This window comes from Macaca fascicularis, chromosome 16, assembly GCF_037993035.2.
Source record: "Macaca fascicularis isolate 582-1 chromosome 16, T2T-MFA8v1.1".
Lineage (NCBI taxonomy): Eukaryota > Metazoa > Chordata > Mammalia > Primates > Cercopithecidae > Macaca > Macaca fascicularis.
Genome location: NC_088390.1, coordinates 84,030,727 through 84,049,862, shown reverse-complemented (window position 1 = coordinate 84,049,862; position 19,136 = coordinate 84,030,727). Strand labels below are relative to the sequence as shown.

Below are 19,136 nucleotides of genomic sequence, written 5' to 3'. Positions count from 1 at the left end.
AGAATAACTTATAAAGATATCAGTTTTTACCAAATTAATCTATTAATATGGATTAAAATTAATAATTAATAATTAGTAATTCAATGACATATTAAATATAATATTAATATAATATAATTAATAATTTAATAATACAGATTAAAATAATAAATGATTAATATTAATTAATATGTAATCTATAATACAATGTATTATATAACATGATTATTTATATTCATTTGTAATATAAATGAATATAAATTGATATTAATTATAATGAATTATATTACTTTAAAACATTCTTTATATTATTTTGTAATTTAAATTTGTGTTAATTATATTATAAATTAATTATAGATTATATATTCACTGTAATGAATCAATAAATTCAATACAAAACGCAGAATTCTACTTGGGTTTTTTTAAAGGAACTTGATAAACCTATTCTAAAATGTATACAGATAAATAAAAGTAGGCCAGACACAGTGGCTCCATGCCTGCAATCTCAACACTTTGAGAGGCTGAGATGGGAGGATCACTTGAGCCCAGGAGTTCCAGATAAGCCTGGGCAACATAGCAAGACCACTTCTCTACAAAAAAATCTAAGAATTAGTTGGGCACAATGGTGCACACTTGTAGTTCCAGCTACTTGGGAGGCTGAGGTGGAAGGATCGCTTAAGCCCAGGAATTCACTGCACTCCAGCCTGAGCAACAGAGCAAGACCCTGTCTCAAGAAAATAGATCGATGATAGATAGATAGATAGATGGATAGATAGATAGATAGATAGATAGATAGATAGATAGATAGATGGATAGATAGATAGATAGATAATAAAAATAAGGCTAGGTTAATAACCCTGAAAAAAAAAGAATAAAGAGGGGACTTGCCATCCTGGACATGAAGGCATATTCCACACCGTAGAAAGAAGGCAGAGCGCTAGGTACTCACACAAGAACTGATCGGCTGGTGGAGGAGAACAGAGAACTTAGACCTAGTGTTCGTATGGAAACGGAATATAAGGTAAAAATGATTCAAAACAATGGAAAAGGAAGGATTATTTAATCATATTTTGTTAACTCTAAGATTCACTTTTTTTTTCACACTTTAAGGATGCTACACTTGGGATGTGTCTTAAAATTGGTATCATTTGGGAAGCCGAAGCGGGCAGATTGTCTGAGCTCAGGGGTTCGAGACCAGCCTGGGCAACAAGGTGAAACCCTGTCTCTACTGAAATACAAAAAATTAGCTGAGAGTGACGGCATGCACCTGTAGTCTCAGCTATTCAGGAGGGTGAGGCAGGAGAATTGCTTGAACCAGGGAGGCAGAGGTTGCAGTGAGCCAAGATCGCGCCACTGCACTCCAGCCTGGGCAAGAGAGCAAGACTCCGTCTCAAAAAAAAAAAAAATTTGGTGTCATTGTTCTGTCAGTTGGGTGGGAGAACTGGAGAAGGCACATGCAAGCAAACATCCGAGGCACCAGCATATTCTGCGATACAGGCACCAATGCCTTGGGAGACAACCCTGGAGGCGGCCAAGGAGAATTCTTCTAAGGAATCCTGCCTGACAAAGGCTCTTGATGGCTCAGAGCACAATACTGTGTGAAAAACAAGGACATCCCTTACTCCGAAGGCAAAGGAGTGTCAGGAATTTCTTAACCATTCGTTGTGTTTGTATTTTCCTTTTTATATGTGCATAAAAGCAACATATGATCGAAAAACCCACTGTACTTAAGTAATTCTAAAAGAACTCTTCGAGTAAATATAGAATAAAATTTCTGAGAAATAAAGATCAGCACTGAAACTAACCCCCACGCTCTAGTGTTTGGGGGGATGAGAGCAAGGCCAAAACAGAGCTGCCCTCTAGGAGCACACAGTTGGAAAGTCCAATGGCAAGCTCCACCTGTGGCCTTGGTGCAGTAAGGAGTGGCTACTGCATTTCAAGAAAGGAAAAAGAGGCAAGTTCGCTATTGGGGTTCTAGTGTACAGACCGTTTGCTTCTACTTCACTCAGCAGCCAGGATTTACACATCTGCTAAGCCCTAGGTGTCCTGATGGGCCCCGTAAGCCACAATCCTTAGCCTCAGAGGGCTCCTGTCTAGTGGGAAAAGCAGACAAATTGAAAGTAAGGAAGGCAGCGTGATTAGTGCTGAGCTGGAGAACCGCAAAGCTGTAAGACAACACATAGATGGTCCATCTATTTGGAATGGGCAGAAAGTTCAAGGCAGGCTTCTGGGAGGAGGGGATTCTGAATGGAGAGGAAGAGAAGGACTGGCAGGATGAAGAGGAACCTGAGTGTTGTTCTATGCACAGGAAACAGTGCATGCAAAAGCATTAAGTAGAGAAGGGAGGTAGCCTATTCAAGGAGAGTGATATTGGTCAAGGGCGGCTGGTTCATGGGTTACAAGGAAGAATGGCAGAAAACAAAGCTGGGCAGGTGACCAAGACCACATTGTGAAGGGCTTTGCATGCTGGACTAAGGAATTTAAATTAATCTAAATGCTCTGAAGAGCCCATAGGACCAGACTCACCTGCTAGAAGGTGAGCTCTGGTTGCCAAATGGAAAATGGACTAGAAGGACCAACACTGAGGCAGGATGAGTGAAGATACTGTTGCAAAAACCCAAGTGAGTTCAAGTTGGATGAAGACAAGAAAATATCCACTGGATTTGGCAACAAAGCAGCCTTGGTGACCTTGACAAGCCCAAAAGAACTCAACACCACCATCAACCAATAGGATCTAATTGGCATTTCTATACCATTCCATCCAACAACAGCAGAATACAGATTTTTTTTTTTCCAGTGTGCAAGGAACATACACCAAGTTAGTCCTCAAACGAAGTAATCAAACCTCAACAAATTTAAAATGGTTAAAATCATACAAAATGTGTTCTCTAACCAAAACGGGATCAAACTAGAAAAGAAAAACAGAAAGATAAAAGGCAAATCTCAAAACACTTGGAAACTAAATAACGTTCTTCTAAATAATCCATGGATCAAAGAGGCAGCTTCAAGGGGGAAAAACTGACATTGAATTGAGTTAAAATGAATGCACAGCACATATGCAAAATTTGTGAGACACAGATAAAGCAGTGCTGAGAGGAAAATTTATAGGATTAAAATGCATGCATTTGAAGAGTCTCAAACAATCTACGCTCCCACTTCATTAACCTAGGGAAAGAACAGCAAAACAAACCCAAAGCAAGCAGAAGGAAAGAAATAATAAAGATAGGAAAAGAAATCAATGGGACTAAAAACAAAAAGAAAAAAACATTTTTGAGACAAGGAGCTGTTTCTTTGAAAGACCAATGAAATCAACAAATCACTAGCAAGACTGATAAAAATGAAAGACACAAAGTATCAACGTAAGGAATGCAAAAGAGAGTTTCACTACAGACCCTGCAGACATCATAAGGATGACAAGTGATATTTCACCAAAGAAAAAAAAAAGCACACACACACACATAAATGGCCAGTAAGTCCAAGAAAATGTAATCAATATCTGTCACTAATCATTAGGAATATGCACATCAAAACCACAATGAGATACCACAAAATAGTAAGTGTTGGCATGCATGAGAAGAGATTGGAATCCTGTGTCCTGCTGCTGGGAATGTAAAATGGTGTAGCCACTGTGGAAAATAGTATGACAGTTGCTCAAAAAATTAAACACAGAATTACCATATGATCCAGCAATCCCATTTCTGGGTATCCACACAAAAGAACCAAAAGCAAGAACTCAAACAGGTGTTTGCACCACCATGTTCGTAGCAGCATTATTCACAGTAGTCAAAAGGTAGATGCAACTCAAGTGTCCATCGACAGATATAAACAGAGAAACCAAATGTGTGATATCCATGCAGTGAAATATTATTTAGCATTAAAAAGCAAGAGAATTCTGACACCTGCTACAACATGGATGAACCTTGAAGACATTATGTTAAGTTAAATAAACCAACACAAAAGGACAAATATTGTATGATCCCACTAAAGTGAGATACCTACAGTATCAAATCCATAGAGACAGAAAGTGGAATGGTTAATTTTATGTTATATATGTTTTACCACACAATTTAAAAAAGAGAAAAATTTAAGTGCATAATAAACATGGTGAAATTAATAATTCAATAGATAAGTAGATAAGGGAATGCTAGGAACAACTCTACGCACATAAATTTGGCAATTTAGATGAAATGGACCACTTCCTCAACAAACAGACAAATCCACAAACTACCACAACTCACCCAATATAAAACAGATCATTTAAATAACCCCTATAACCGTGTAAGAAATTCAACTGATAATTTTGGAACTCCTAGTAAAGAAATCTCCAGGCACAGATGGTATCATTGGAGAGTTTTAGCAAGAACTTGAAGAATTTAAACCAATTCTACAGTCTGTTCATGATAATAGAAGAGGAAGTAACACTTCTCAATCAGTTTATGAAGCTTGTATTCACCTGATGTCAAAACCATACAGTGATCATACAAAAAAAGAAAGAAAATTACAGAGCAATACGCCTCATGAATATAAATGCAGAAATCCTTAACAAAATATTGACAAATAGAATTCAGCCATACATTAAAAGAATCATGTAATATGACCAAGGGGGGATCTATCACAAGGATGCAAATCTGGTTGAAGATCCAAAAATAAATGCCCTGTACCATATTAACAGGCTAAAGAAGAAAAACCACAGAATCATATCAATCAATGCAGTGAAAGCATTTGACAAAATTCAATACCCCTCATAACTTTTAAAAACTTAGAAAAAAAAGAAATATTGATATTAAGTTGATAAAGCTCATTTATCAAAAAACCCAGCAGCTAAATAAAGACAAAATGCTTTCCTGCTAAGACTGAGAGTAAGGCAAGAATGTCCACTCTCACCACTCTCATTCAACATTATACTGCAGGTTCTAACCAGTACAACGAGACAAGAGAAGGAAATTAAAAGCATCCAGATTTAAGGGGAAGAAATACAACTACGCCTATTAAGAGAAGGTATGCTTGTCTACTTAGAAAATCCCAAGAAATCAAAACAAAACAAAACTCCTGGAACAAATAAGTAACGTCAGCAAAGTTGCAAGATACAAGATAATTATACAAAAAATTATTTATTTATATATACTAGCACCAAAATTAAAACTACAATATCATTTACACTCATGAAAAAAAGAGAGAAAGAGAACTACTGAAGTATAAATCTAACAAAACACATACAGGATTTGTATACTGAAAACTACATGAGGCTCATGAAAGAAATCCAAGAAAATCTGAATAAATGGAGAGATATATTGTGTTCATGTATTGAAAGGCTCAACATAGTAATGATGTCAGTTCTTCCAAAATTGATATATAGGTTTAATGTAATTTCTACCAAAATTCCAGCAAGGTTGTTTGTAGATATAGATGAGATTATTCTAAATTTAAATGAAAAGGTAAAGGATCTAGAATAGCTAAAACAATTTTGAAAAATAATAAAGTGGGAGGGAATCACTCTACCCCATTTCAAGACTTTGTATATATTAATATCTGCACTAATCAAGATTGGTATTTGGCAGAGGAGTAGATACATTAATCAATGGACCAGAACAGAGAACCCAGAAATAGACTCAAATGAATATGCCCAACTGATCTTATACAAAGGCACAAAACCAATTCAATGTAACAAAGATCAGCTTTTTGGGAGGCCGAAGCAGATGGATCACTTGAGGTCAGGAGTTCAAGACCAGCCTGGCCAACATGGTGAAACCCCGTCACTACTAAAACTACAAAAATCTGTCAGGCATGGTGCCCTACAGGCACATGCCTGTAGTCCCAGCTGTTCAGGAGGCTGAGGCAGGAGAACTGCTTGAACCTGGGAGGTGGAGGTGGCAGTGAGCCGAGATCCTGCCACTGCACTCCAGCCTGGGTGACAGGGTTAGACTCTGTCTCAAAAAAAAAAAAAAGAAAAGAAAAGATCACCTTTACAACTAACTAAGGCAATTGGACATCCATAGGCAAAAAAAAAAAAAAAAAAAAAAAAAGAAAGAAAGAAAAAAGAAAGAGAGAGAGCGAAAGAAAGAAAGAAAGAGAGAAAGGAAGAAAGAAAGACAGAGAGAAAGAAAGAAAAGAAAGAGAAGGAAGGAAGGGAAAGAGAAAGAAGGAAGGAAGGAAGGAAGGAAGGAAGGAAGGAAGGAAGGAAGGAAGGAAGGAAGGAAGGAAGGAAGGAAGGAAGGAAAGAAAGAAAGAAAGAAAGAGAGAGAGAGAAAGAAAGATTCTACTTAGGTCTCACACCTTTCACAAGAATTAACTCAAAATGGATCATAAACTTAAATATAAAATTATAACATTTTTAGAAAAAACATACGAGAAAACCTTAGGGACCTAGGGCTAGGCAAAGAGTTCTTAGACTTGACATCAAAAACAGGACTCATAAAAGGAAAATTTGATAATTTGGACTTCATCAAAATTAAAAACTAGGCCAGGCGCGGTGGCTCATGCCTGTAATCCCAGCACTTTGGGAGGCCAAGGTGGGCGGATCACTTGATGTCAGGAGTTCAAGACCAGCCTGGCCAATATGGCAAAACCCTGTCACTACTAAAAATACAAAAGTTAGCTGAGCGTGGTGGCACATGTCTGTAGTCCTAGCTACTCGGGAGGCTGAGGCACGAGAATTACTTGAATCCAGGAGGCAGGGGTTGCAGTGAGCCGAGATTGTGCCACTGCACTCTAGTCTGGGTAACAAAGTGAGATCCTGTCTCAAAAAAAAAAAAACTACTTAAAAATTCCTGCTCATTGAAAGATCCTGTTAAGAGGATGGAAAGAAAAGCTACAGATGGGGAGAAAATATTTGCTACAACTCAAACACAGGACTAGTAATTAGAATATACAAAGAACTCTCAAATGTAACTGTGAAAAAATTCAAACAGCCCAATTAGAAAATGGGCAAAAGACACGAAGAGATATTTCACTGAAAAGGATATAAGGGAGAGAAATATGGGTATGAAAAGGCACATCATTAGCCATTAAGGAAATGTAAAGTGAAACCACAGTGAGATGCACTACTCACCTGTAAGAACGGCCAAAACAAAGTAATCACACCCAGTGCTGGCCAGGATGCAGAGAAATCGGATCATTCATACATTTTCAGTGGGAACGTGAAATGCAAACGCTCTGGAAAACAGTTTGGCAGTTTCTTTTAAAAACCAAACATGCGACTACCGTACAATCCAGCAATGGCACTCCTGGGCATTTGTCCCAGAGAAATGAAGTCTTATGTTCCCACATACACAAAACCTGCACATGAATGGTTTTGCAGTGTTATGAATAATAGCAAAAAAACCTGGAAATAACCCAGATGTCTTTCAAGGAGAGAATGGTTAAACAAACATACTATGGAATACACTCAGAAAAAAAAAAAAAAAAACAGAACAGAACATGCTATTCATACACACAGCAACCTGGATGAATCTCCAGAGGCTTACGCTGAGTGAAAAAAAGCCAGTCCCAAGCGCACCTGTTTGAAAATGTACCTGGGACTTGTTATGATCAGATGTGGCTGATAAGACATGCAAAGACTGAAATAATTGTCATGAAGAAAAAAGTTTATACTCACAGATCACAGATATGTATATTATATATTATCAAAAGAAAAAAATACAATTTAGTTTAAATATCTTAATTGGCTTTATTTGTGATTTTAGAGTCAGGGCAACACTTCATTCTATGAAATAGAATAAGAATCTGGATGAAGCAGCTCACTCCTGTAATCTTAGCACTTTGCAAAGCCGAGGCTGGAGGATTGCTTGAGGCCAGGAGTTCAAGACCAGACTGGACAACATAGCAAGACCCTGTCTCTACAAAAAATGTGGCGTGGTGGCGCACACCTGTAATCCCAGCTACTCAGGGAATGGAATGGAATGGAGGATCGCTTTGGCCCAGGAGGTCGAGGCTCCAGTGAGCTGTGATTGCACCACTACGCTCCAGCCTGGCCAACAGAGCAAGACTCTGTCTCAAAAAAAAGAAAAATGAAAAATAGAATAATTGTTCCAATGAACTAAGCAGAGGAAGTTGGCTTTATAGACAGAGAAGGGTTGAGGAAAACAAAAACAGGCTGGGTGCGGTGGCTCATGCCTATTACCCCAGCACTTTGGGAGGCCGAGGAGGGTGGATCACCTGAGGTCAGGAGTTTGAGACCAGCCTGGCCAACATGGGGAAAGCCTGTCTCTACTAAAAATACAGAAATGAGCCAGGCATGGTGGTGGGCACCCGTAATCCCAGTTACTAGGGAGGCTGAGGCAGGAGAATTGCTTGAACCTGGGAGGCGGAGGTTGCAGTGAGCCGAGATCGCACCATTGCACTCCATCCTGGGCAACAAGAGTGAGACTCCCTCTCAAAAAAAGGAAGGAAGGAAGGAAGGAAGGAAGGAAGGAAGGAAGGAAGGAAGGAAGGAAGGAAGGAAGGAAGGAAGGAAGGAAGGAAGGAAGGAAGGAAGGAAGGAAGGAAGGAAGGAAGGAAGGAAGGAAGGAAGGAAAAAAGAAAAAGAGAAAGAAAGAAAGCAAAAACAAAGAACCAAAAGCAGATGGATCATTTTAAAGTCACATCCCTTGTAAGGTGGGAACAGGGAGATGAGGCACTGGAGAGGTGACTCACTGGTTAACACAAGGCTACTGCAGGTTATCTTTTTTTGGTAAGGATTAAAGCAGTGGGAACTTCATTCTCAAGCTGAGTGAAACTGGCCTGTTTGGGAAATGTGCCTGTTAGCTCTCTCCGTTTTTTAGAAGGCCAGGTAACAACTCAGTTTTGGTTTGGTGATGTGGAATTTACTATGAGTGATTGCATTTTCCTTTTTAGTCTGGTCTGTTGGGGCCTAGTGCAGGAGATTAGCCAAAAAAAAATGTCCTCCTATAATTTTTATTTAACTATAAATATATAATTTCTTAAAATTACACTTCATATATTACATATGGTAAAAGTGAATGGCCCCTCTCCTTATCTTCCAGATACTCATCTCACCCCCCACCAAAGGTCACTTCTACCAACATCTTTTGTGTGACTCCATCCAGATTTTTTCTATGTCTTTTCTTACACACATATGCACAAATTTAGTGGGGTCTTCAGAAATGGGATTTATGGACTGTTCCATGACTCTCATAGTGAGAGCTAGCTGGTAATAAAGAAGTGACAGAAACCTTAAGAAAATGATTCTAACCCCCTGACTCCAAAATGGCAAAGGAATAAACCACCCTACCCTCCCTACCAAAGAAAACAGGTTGCAGAGGGAGACAGGAGCCCCTGGTCTGAGGCTTTCCCAGGATGAGTGGCTCATGGAATGTTTTTGTAAATGGAATTCTGGTCTTGCAACTGCAAGGACTCCACTGGGAGAGGGGCTGGAGCGATAGCTTAAGAAGTGGATGGGGCTGCATGAGGCACCCCCAGGAGCTCCCATCTTGTAAAGATAAGCCCATGGAGCTGGAGGGAAGAGAAGAGTATGAACCAGGAACAAACCAGAACCTTCAAAGTACACAACACACACAATCAGACACACCCTTTACAGCAACCCTCAGCAAGGTGAACAAGGACACACCAAGTCCCCCTGATATAGTTTGGCTGTGTCCCTACCCACATCTCATCTTGAATTCCCACGTGTTGTAGGAGGGATCCAGTGGGAAGTAATTGAATCACGGAGGCAGGTATGTTCTGTGCTGTTATCGTGATAGTGAGTAAGTTTCACGAGATCTGATGGTTCTATAAGGGGTAGTTTCCCTGCACAAGCTCTCTCTCTTTGTCTGCTGCCATCCATGTAAGACATGACTTGCTCCTCCTTGCCTTCCTCCATGATTGTGAGGCCTCCCCAGCCACGTGGAACTGTAAGTCCATTAAACGCTTTTTCCTGTATGAATTACCCAGTCTCAAGTATGTCTTTATCAGCAGCAGGAAAATGGACTAATACACCCCCTCAAGAAGAGGACAAAGGCAGACAATCTCAACTCTCATCCTATTTCTGCCTGTTCCAGGAAAGAGAATGTTTTTGAATTGAAAAGGTTAAAACAAAGCATGATGCCCGTCATATTGTGAGAGCTCAGGAACTGTTTGTTGAATTAAATGCAAAGAGGGAATTGCAGCCGGATATGAGTCCAGACATAAGTGAAAAGAGAAAATAGCTACTCCAGCTGCTATAAATGAGTTCCTTCCCCAGACCCTGATGAATTGCATCTCAGGGCATTTAAGCCTCCAGGAGTCATCATCTCAGAGCTATAACCAACAATTCTAAGAAATGATGAAGGACAAGAGAAGTGCTGAAAACAGGCCCTGAGCCACTGACCTGATTTCAAAAAGGGGCAAGGAAGAACATTCTAGAAATGATAGCCCAGTAAATGTGATGTAAATCGTTAGAAAAAGATTATTTTAGAACTGGTTAATGAATGTGTAAAACCGAAACCAAAACTCTCTAAGAATAAAACACATCACAATATTGTTGGACTTTTTCAGATAAAGTTCAGCTCAAGACGGGTTCCCTGTCCCACGGCCATGAAAGATTAGGCTCGTAGACAATCTGAAGGGTGAGAATAATAGTATTTATTGAGAAAAAAGAAAAAAAGGGGAAACGGACTCAGCAGAGCAAGTCCACCAAGTACAGGATTCCCATCTCACTCCCAGGTTCACCCAAGAGGAGGAGCAGCCAGGCTCCTCCCCACTGCACACGGTGTGGACTTCTGTGTCCCCACCGCAGGGCGGATTCCTCCCAGTGTGCAGGCCTGTTGGAGTTTCTCTGGGAACCCCTTCCCACCTGGCTGTCTCAACAAAGGACCTTATTTCCATTTTCCATGAGTTATCAGATTTATGGATCCAAAGAATGTCTCAGACAATGTACTGACTGGCGTACATCTCTGTAAACCAGGTGCTCAAACGGACTAAATGGTAGCACCACCAGCTCAGCTCATAGTAGATGGACAGCTGCAGACAATGAGTCACCCTGAAGGATGCCATAGAGGAAGTCCCGGGGCTCCTTGTTTTGGTGCCAGCCAGCACCTCCATAGAGCCTTAGAGAGAAGCAGGGATATTTTTGTCAGACTTGCAAATGGCACACACCTGGGAGGGATGCTCCAAGTGAAAGATGATGGAGTCGATACGGAAAATCAACTAAATCAGAAAATCAGATGCCCCACTCTGGCAAAACCAGTGGGTCAGACATTGCAGGAGCTCCTTCACACTTAGGGCGCCCTCACCAGCTGGGGAAGCCTAGTCCAACAGCAGGGTGCCATGTGGGAAGCTGCTGACTGATGATGGATAGGGATAGCAAATGTCATGGAAGCTGACGATGGAGACACTGCCAGGAAAAGCCAGCACAGCCTGGATTGCATGGAACCGACCCCTGGGAAAGCCTCATGCTGCTGGCCAGGTCACGTCTGGAATTCAGCCTTCCATTCTGGACACCCCGGTTTAAGAAAGATGGGAGCAAACAAGGGTGCATTCACGGGAGAGGCATTCAGGGGAGGACATTCCAGGCGGAAGGTGAAGGGTCTGGAGAGAGGAGGAGTGATGGAGAGACAACGTCAGCTAAGCTTGAGCTTGGAAGGAGGACAGTCAGAGACCGGACCTTATCACAGGCTGCAAGTATTTCCCATGCTGCAGGGAGAAAACAAATGGTTATTGAAAACCCAAAGTGACTGAGGCTGGCCCTGCCTCCCAGGGAGAGAGGTATAACTCCTGCTGGGGGGACTTAAATCTGGCCTCCGGCCCCCCTACCCTTGCCGAGGAACAAAGAAGAAAAGAATGAGCCTTTGGGGACCCCGGCAGAGCTGCTGTGCTGCGGAAGTGGGGGCTCATGGTTGTCAGAGCTGGGGTGAGGGGGAACGAGGGTGGAGCCTGGAGGCCATAGGGGCTGGGGATACACGGCCCTAGAAAACACCAATGGGACTTGAACTGGGGGAGAAGCAGGCAGGGCGTGTGCAAAGCGGGAAGCGGGCTAGGAGGAAAGGAGGTGCCTGAGCCAACGGGCAAAGGTGCTGAGGGTGGGAGGGTGTCCTTTGGGTGGGAGGTGAAGGATGTGGAGGAATGGCTCTGTAATGTATGACTGGGGCTACTGGTTGAGTGGGACTGTGGTGTGAGCTTTTCTCCATCACCAGGCCAAACACTGCACAGTTACCTGCACACAAATGCTTCTGTGAATATGTTGGGGAAACAGACCTGTGTTCCAGGGTGATGGGGGCCATAAGCAGCCAGTGCCGGGGATGCTGAGGTGAGGGCTCCTTCAGCAAAGGTAGGACTGAGAGGGAAACTGTAGCTACTCCCCTACCTGCTCTCCTCGTCCCCAGGAAGCGCAGGAGGGAAGTGGGGTCCCCCCATATGCAAATGAAGAGTTTGAGGCAAGAATTTGTAGAGCTCAGCTAACAAAGAGGTTTTACCCAAAAGGGGTCAACGTGCTTGGTGCTGTTCCCTAAAGAGAATTAGGACATTGGATGAGGCCACTGGGCAGAGCGTCCTTGTCACCAGACAGAGGAGCTGATGATGGGCTGGGCCTCCATGGGATGCCATCTAACCCCCCAGGTTTTAGGGGAAGCTGACAGTCACCACACGCAGATAACAGAGGAGGAACTTGAAGACAAAGAGCCAGAGACCAGCTTAATTGGCTGCAGTGTTTTAAAAGGTGGTGGGAGCAAGCTGTGGTTCATATAACTAAAAATTCCAGAATGTTCCACATGGCTGGACTCCAATGAGCAGACTGTGTCTCTAAGAACCTCTCTCCATGTCTCAACTCTGCTCTGCTATGCTGGCTTCATTTCCCGGCAGATTCTACCCAAGTAGCAGCAGAAACAGCAGCTCCAGCCTTCCATTCTACTGACCCTGCACACCCAAGAAAGAGAACGAGCCTTTCCCTGTGTGCCAGCTGAGGCCTCAGGACTGACTCACGGGAGACTGATTTTGTCATCAGAAAGAGGACCCTATTCAGACCCCAAGAGAGGGTTCTCAGATCTTGCGCAAGAAAGAATTCAGGGCGAGTCCACAGAGTAAAGTGAAAGCAAGTTTATTAAGAAAGCAGAGGAATGAAAGAAGGACTGCTGCATAGACAGAACAGCCCTGAGAGCTGCCGGTTGCCCATTTTTATGGTTATTTCTTGAGTATATGCTAAACAAGGGGTGGATTATTCACGCCTCCCCCTTTTAGACCATATAGGGTAACTTTCTGCATTGCCATGGCATCTGTAAACTGTCATGACGCTGATGGGAGTGTAGCAGTGAGGACGACCAGAGGTCACTCTCGTCGCCATCTTGGTTTTGGTGGGTTTGGACCAGCTTCTTTATTGCAACCTGTTTTATCAGCAAGGTCTTTACGACCCGTATCTTGTGCCGACCTCCTGTCTCATCCTGTGACTAAGAATGCCTAACTATCTGGGAATGCAGCCCAGTAGGTCTCAGTCTCATTTTACTCAGCTCTTAGTCAAGATGGAGTTGCTCTATTTCACACACCTCTGACAATTTGACCACTTGGTAGAAATCACTGTAATCAGGAGGACGGAAGTCACTAATGGGCCAGGACGGCTCAGGGGACCATCTCTGCACAGGTATGTGTGTGAGGGCAGATGTCAGCCTCACGGGCGTGGGGCTTGAACCGGATGAAACATGGCAAGTTTCCATCCAAGAGTCTATGACTCTACGCCTTTGAGGTGTTTGTTCCCTATGCAAGAACCCAAAAGAGCGTTGAATACACAGCAGAAATTGGGCAAATCATGGTTTGTCTGACTTCAGAAATGCATCACCAGATTTTCTGCAGTCCTTTCCTAATTACATTCTTATCAGACTTGATATTCAAATTAGCTAGGGTCCCCTGGGGTCACCTCCACCACCAGGAAAGAGCAATTACCCTGGCATATGCTGAGTGATGAGGGACCAGCTGTGGGCATGGATAGTCCCTCTGTGCATCATTAAATACTGCCCTCCCTTTAAAAAATAATTTTATAAAGATAAGGCCAGAACTTTCTTGCTTTGGGCTAAATGCCCTTTTAAAATTCCTGGCACACAGAAGAAGCACAAGGTCCTCTTCAGAAAAGTCATGAGGGTTCAGACAGGGTAGAGCTGTACAAAGGATTCGGGCTATGCAAACAGACGACGTTTCAGAGTGGGGCTAAGGAGGGGCCGTGATTCCGGCACTTCCGCTTGACTGGAGTATGTAAATGATTCCAGCTCTGATTCCGGAGGCAGAGTTGAGAGAGACTCAGAAGTCAGGTTTATTTCAGAGGCTAACGAGCCTCCTGTTCCCAGAATTGTCCTCAAGTTCATCCTACTTAACCCTAGGCAGCTTTCTCTCAGAAGGGGGTGAAGGCCTCCAGCTCCACATTGGCCGATTACCTCTGGGGCGTGAATCCTGGGCTTTGGGAAGAGCTGGACACAGAGCCCAAAGGCACAGTCTACCAGGCAAAGCGCTGTCCTTGGACCACTTTCTATTAACATGCCGTTCTGGAAAAAAAAAAAAAAATGTGTTCCTTGTAGTCAACCCATATGCCTGCTGAAGCCCCTAAAAATTCTTAACATCATCCTTCCATGAAGATCCTCTCCAGGTTTAAGACCTCATTGTCTTTCATGGAGACTTTTGAAATGGCCTTTGGGCCAGGCGTGGTGGCTCCCGCCTCTAATCCCAGCACTTTGGGAGGCCGAGGTAGGTGGATCACAAGGTCAAGAGATTGAGACCATTCTGGCTAACATGGTGAAACTCCGTCTCTACTAAAAATACAAAAATTAGCTGGGTGTGGTGGCGGGTGCCTGTAGTCCCAGCTACTTGGGAGGCTGAGGCAGGAGAATCACTTGAACTCAGGAGGCGGAGGTTGCAGTGAGCCAAGATTGTGCAGCTGCACTCCAGCCTGGGTGACAGAGCAAGACTCTGTCTCAAAAAAAAAGAAAAAAGAAATGGCCTTTGAACACTCCCTTCTGCCACCCCGCCTGGATGGCTTTTGTCACCCACACTGTCCTTTGAGCGACTTTCTAAAAGTCCACTGTGGCCGTTCTCCATTCTTCATTCGTTGCAATGTTCAGCCTCATCTTTTACAATTTTAAAGTGAGACGAAATTCATATAACATAAATTAACCATGTAAAAATAAACACTTCAGGGGCATTAGGTACATTCACAATGTTTGCAGCCACCCCCTCTATCTAGGGCCAAAACATTTTCATGATCCCAAAAGCAACTCCTGTATCCATCAAGCAGTCCCTCCCCTTCCCTCCCCTTCCCTCCCCTCCCCTAACCCCAGGCGATCACATGCTTTCTGTCTTCGTGCGTTTGCCTATTCTGGACATTTCATGCAAATAGAATTATACACGATATGGTCTTTTGTGTCTGGCTTCTTTCACTTAGCTAATGTTCTCAAGGCTCATCTATGTTGTGTCCTGTCTTCAGTACTTCATTCCTTTTTTAGGGCTGTTATTCCTTGTGCGTGTGTATACCACAATTTATTTCTCCATTCATCAGCTGATAGCTCTTCTTCTTTATACAGGACAATCTGAGCTCCTTGGCTATCTTCTTTCGTTCTTTATTTGTTTTACTTATTTATTTATTTTTGAGACAGAATCTTGCTCTGTTGCCCAGACTGGAGTGCAATGGTGCGATCTCGGCTCACTGCAGCCTCAGCCTGACAGGTCCAAACGATTGTTGTGCCCCAGCCTCCCTAGTAACTGGGATTATAGGCGTGTTCCACCACACTCAGCTAATTTTGCTGTATTTTTAGAAGAGACGGGGTTTCACCATTTTGGCCAGGCTGGTCTCGAACTCCTGAACTCAAGTGATACTCCCATCTCGGCCTCCCAAAGTGCTGGGATTACAGGCGTGACTCACCACACCTGGCCAGCTATCTTCTGATACACTCCCTCAAGCCCCACTCAAAACTTCCACATTTTCAAACAGCCTGGGGTTGCTGTTTGGCTCCTCTCTGCCTCATTCATGCCGTCCCCTTACCCACAATCATCTAGTCACCCCCACTGATCCCTTAAAGACACCAAGATGACCCTAACCCTCCTGGTCTGAGCCGGGGCACCTGCTCTGTGTTCCCAGGGCCCTCCAGGCATACCTCTTCCCAGCCCAAACTGAAATCCTTGCTCCGTATCTGAGATCCAGCCTCACCCCTCTGCACCCGAGGCTGCAAGCCTTCCACGGTGGGGCTCAAGCCTGCCTCCCTACTGAACCTGCATTGCCTGGTGCATGAGGGATGCCGAGCTGAGCTGAAAATCCCACCATGGAGAGGAGTCCCCCTCGAAATAAGACTGGTTCATCTAAGGGGAACGAGGTTCGAGCTTTCTGTCCTGGCTCCTTTCCTTCTGAAAGAGAGCATCACACAACTTGGACAGGGAGGGCTCAGGGGAATCTCATGACTTAAAAAATGAAATGTTTCGAAGATTTCATGATAGTTGTATGAACTTGGGCTCTAACTTCCTTCAGAACAAAGCACTCACTTGGCCATTGAAGGGGCCTTTCTGGACGGTTTCTGCTGTCGTCTCTGCAAAGCACTTAGGACACAGCTTCCATCAGCTGGGTCAGGGAGAATCCTTTGTAAGAGGCATGGAGTCGGCATCCCATGGCAAGGGCTGGTGAGAGCATGTCATTGGATAGCACCAGCAAATTGTTGTATAATACAGAATTGGACCGGCCTTTGTTCCTGGGAAGTCACCTCCAAATCCTTGGCAAGTCTTCGTTATTCACAGCGAGCCCTCAAAGTCTTTGCTAACGAGGGGACTCAGGGTCAGGACAGCCCATGCCAGAAAGACTGACCATGTGAACAGCAGGCTGAGGCCCTGCTCCATCACCTCCTGGAGAAAGGGACTGGAGATCAAGTCCTATCAGTCACGCCTACATCATGAAACCTCTGAGCATTGGAAGCTTGGATGACTATCCCTGGTTTGTAATCACACATCAGTCATCTGGGAGGCTTTGCACGGTCTGGGGACATGGAAGTTCTGAATCTGGGACTTTCCCAGACCTCCCCCTCCACGCCTCTCCCAGTAGCTGGTTCTGATTGTATCCTTGGTAATGACACCGCAATCCTAAGTACGGCACTTTCCTGAGTTGTGTCGTTCATCACTGTGAATTACTGAATGCCAGGAGGTCAGGGAAACCCCTGAATTTGCAGCCAGTTGGTCAGAGGTGCATGTATCCAGGGGGGGCCAGAACTTGTAGCAGATATCTAAAGTGAGGGTCTTCCTGTGGGGGACGGAGCCCCCAACCCGTCATCTGCACCAACTCCAGGTGGTTAGTGTCAGAGCTGCATTGCAGATACTATGGTGGATAACCGTTTGATCATGCCATTTATGCCATAAAGGAGCACAGAAGCTGGGTAGAGACACCCTGCTTTTTGGGATATAGACACCTTGCTTTGTGCCTGTCAGCCAATGAAGTCACATATGTGAGCCTCTACACATACGTAGAGATCTGTCCTACAGTCCTGGTCAAGTTGCTGAGAGGAAGATGAGATAATGATGGACCTTGGAACCAGCCAACTTCTGCCAAGTGGTTAGGCGGGTTCATTTGCGTTCTGAGGGTCTGAATGCAGAACCTGTGGGAACACCAACATCACCACCACACCCACAGCCACACCCTTCTACACCCCTGAGCGGTTTAGCAATCAAGGGGGAACTTAGTGAACAGGTGCTGCTGTGCCTGGCCCTCTGCCGAGTGCTGCAGGGGGTAGGAATATGGAGAATGGGTGGCCGCCCTCCTTCTGGAAACACTGCCATGCTTGCTAATCTGTGTGGTCTGTGATGGTCGCTAGGGAAGCAGAAGACCACCTTCCGACTGAAGTCATCAGCGGAGAGAGGCCAGGTGGGGTGCAGACGAATGAGATCAGGCAGAAGGAAGGTAATGGAAGGCCCCAGGAGGAAAGGATCCGCTTGAGCAAACCCTCAGCATCCACTGGGGTCAATGCAGACGCCCACTCACATGAAGTCTAGGGGCACCAGGAAACTGCTCTTGGAACAGCTCTGAGGTCAGGGGTTATTCCTGTTTAACAGTTGGGAAAACTGAGGTCTAGGGGTGAATACCCAGCCTAAGAGCACTACTCTCTTCCGGACGGCATTAACCTCCGAGCCTCCCGATGGACCTGGCCATTCAAGAAGGTGCACTCTTCCTCTTTGACCCATGATATGGGACCATCCCATCAGTCACCACGCCTGAACATCAGAACAATTTCTAGAGCAGAGCACACGAACCTTCCTTCCCTCAGCAGCACCTCCTGGACCTCAAGATCCCTGACTGCTGAGATGTGCATCCTTTCAGGGGGCTGACATCTCCTCCACTGCGATTTGAACCACCAGAGGAACAGTCAAGCTCTGAAATCGAGACCCGGGGAAAAGGAAATCTCAAATTGAAAACGCGACCACAGAAGGTGTCCACGTTCTCTAAAGCCCAGAAACCCAGCAGGACCCAAGAGGCTTCCTGGATTTCAGAGTGAGGTTTGCAAGCCCGCCTTATCTGCAGGCAAATTGAACATCATGCTAATTCCTCGTTAGCCCTTTCCAGCTGTAAGCATGGGGCTGGTGCAAGAGGGATCTCTCATTTCTCCCGATTGGGATCACAGGAAAAGGATGGAAAGTAACTTAACAAGGTTTTTGGACATCAAATTGCTATTACAAAACAACGTTTTTAGGAGTTAAGCAATTAATCCAAACACACATGGATTCAATTTCCTTGAAACCAAAATGGCTTAAAAAACCAAGGGAGACAAATGCTCAGGGAAAAATCCCTTTTGAGTTTGTGAACCCCAAGCCTGTGGAAAGAAAACAACAGAACCCTTAAGTGCTGCCCCCCCCTAACGCACTGGAAGCTCCCTTTTCGGTGGAGGGAGGATGGGGCAGGCGCCCAGGCCCCACAGTCACGTGGACTGGGGGCCCAGAGGACATGGACAAAGGAAGGAAACAATGCTGCTTCTCTGCTCAGTGCTCTTTCCCTCCTGGGTTTCTATGAGGCAAGGGAAGAGGTTTCAAGGCAAATGTTCGCTTTCCCCCTGCAACGCTTTATAACTTGGCCTTAGATACTCACTTGGGAGAAAAAGCTTTAATAGAATCCTGTTGGGGCCTTTTCATGACCTCCCCAAACAAAGGAAATTAAACACAAGACAATGTTTATATCCAACTTCTAGGGTCAAATGGGAAAACAATCAGCTCAGAGTGCAGAAACATTGAGGGCTGTATCCTCTCCC

At 44.3% G+C, this 19,136-nt stretch overlaps 1 long non-coding RNA gene across 2 annotated transcripts in view; it reads right to left on the bottom strand.

The window, feature by feature from the left end:
• Positions 1–12,969: 12,969 nt before the first annotated feature.
• The window catches only part of LOC102144116 (uncharacterized), a 108,657-nt gene continuing 102,490 nt past the window's right edge, over positions 12,970–19,136 (bottom strand). For both annotated transcript variants that reach the window (XR_012426218.1, XR_012426217.1), the window contains one exon: positions 12,970–14,414. This is a non-coding gene — a long non-coding RNA (uncharacterized lncRNA). The remainder of the gene's footprint in view (positions 14,415–19,136) is intronic.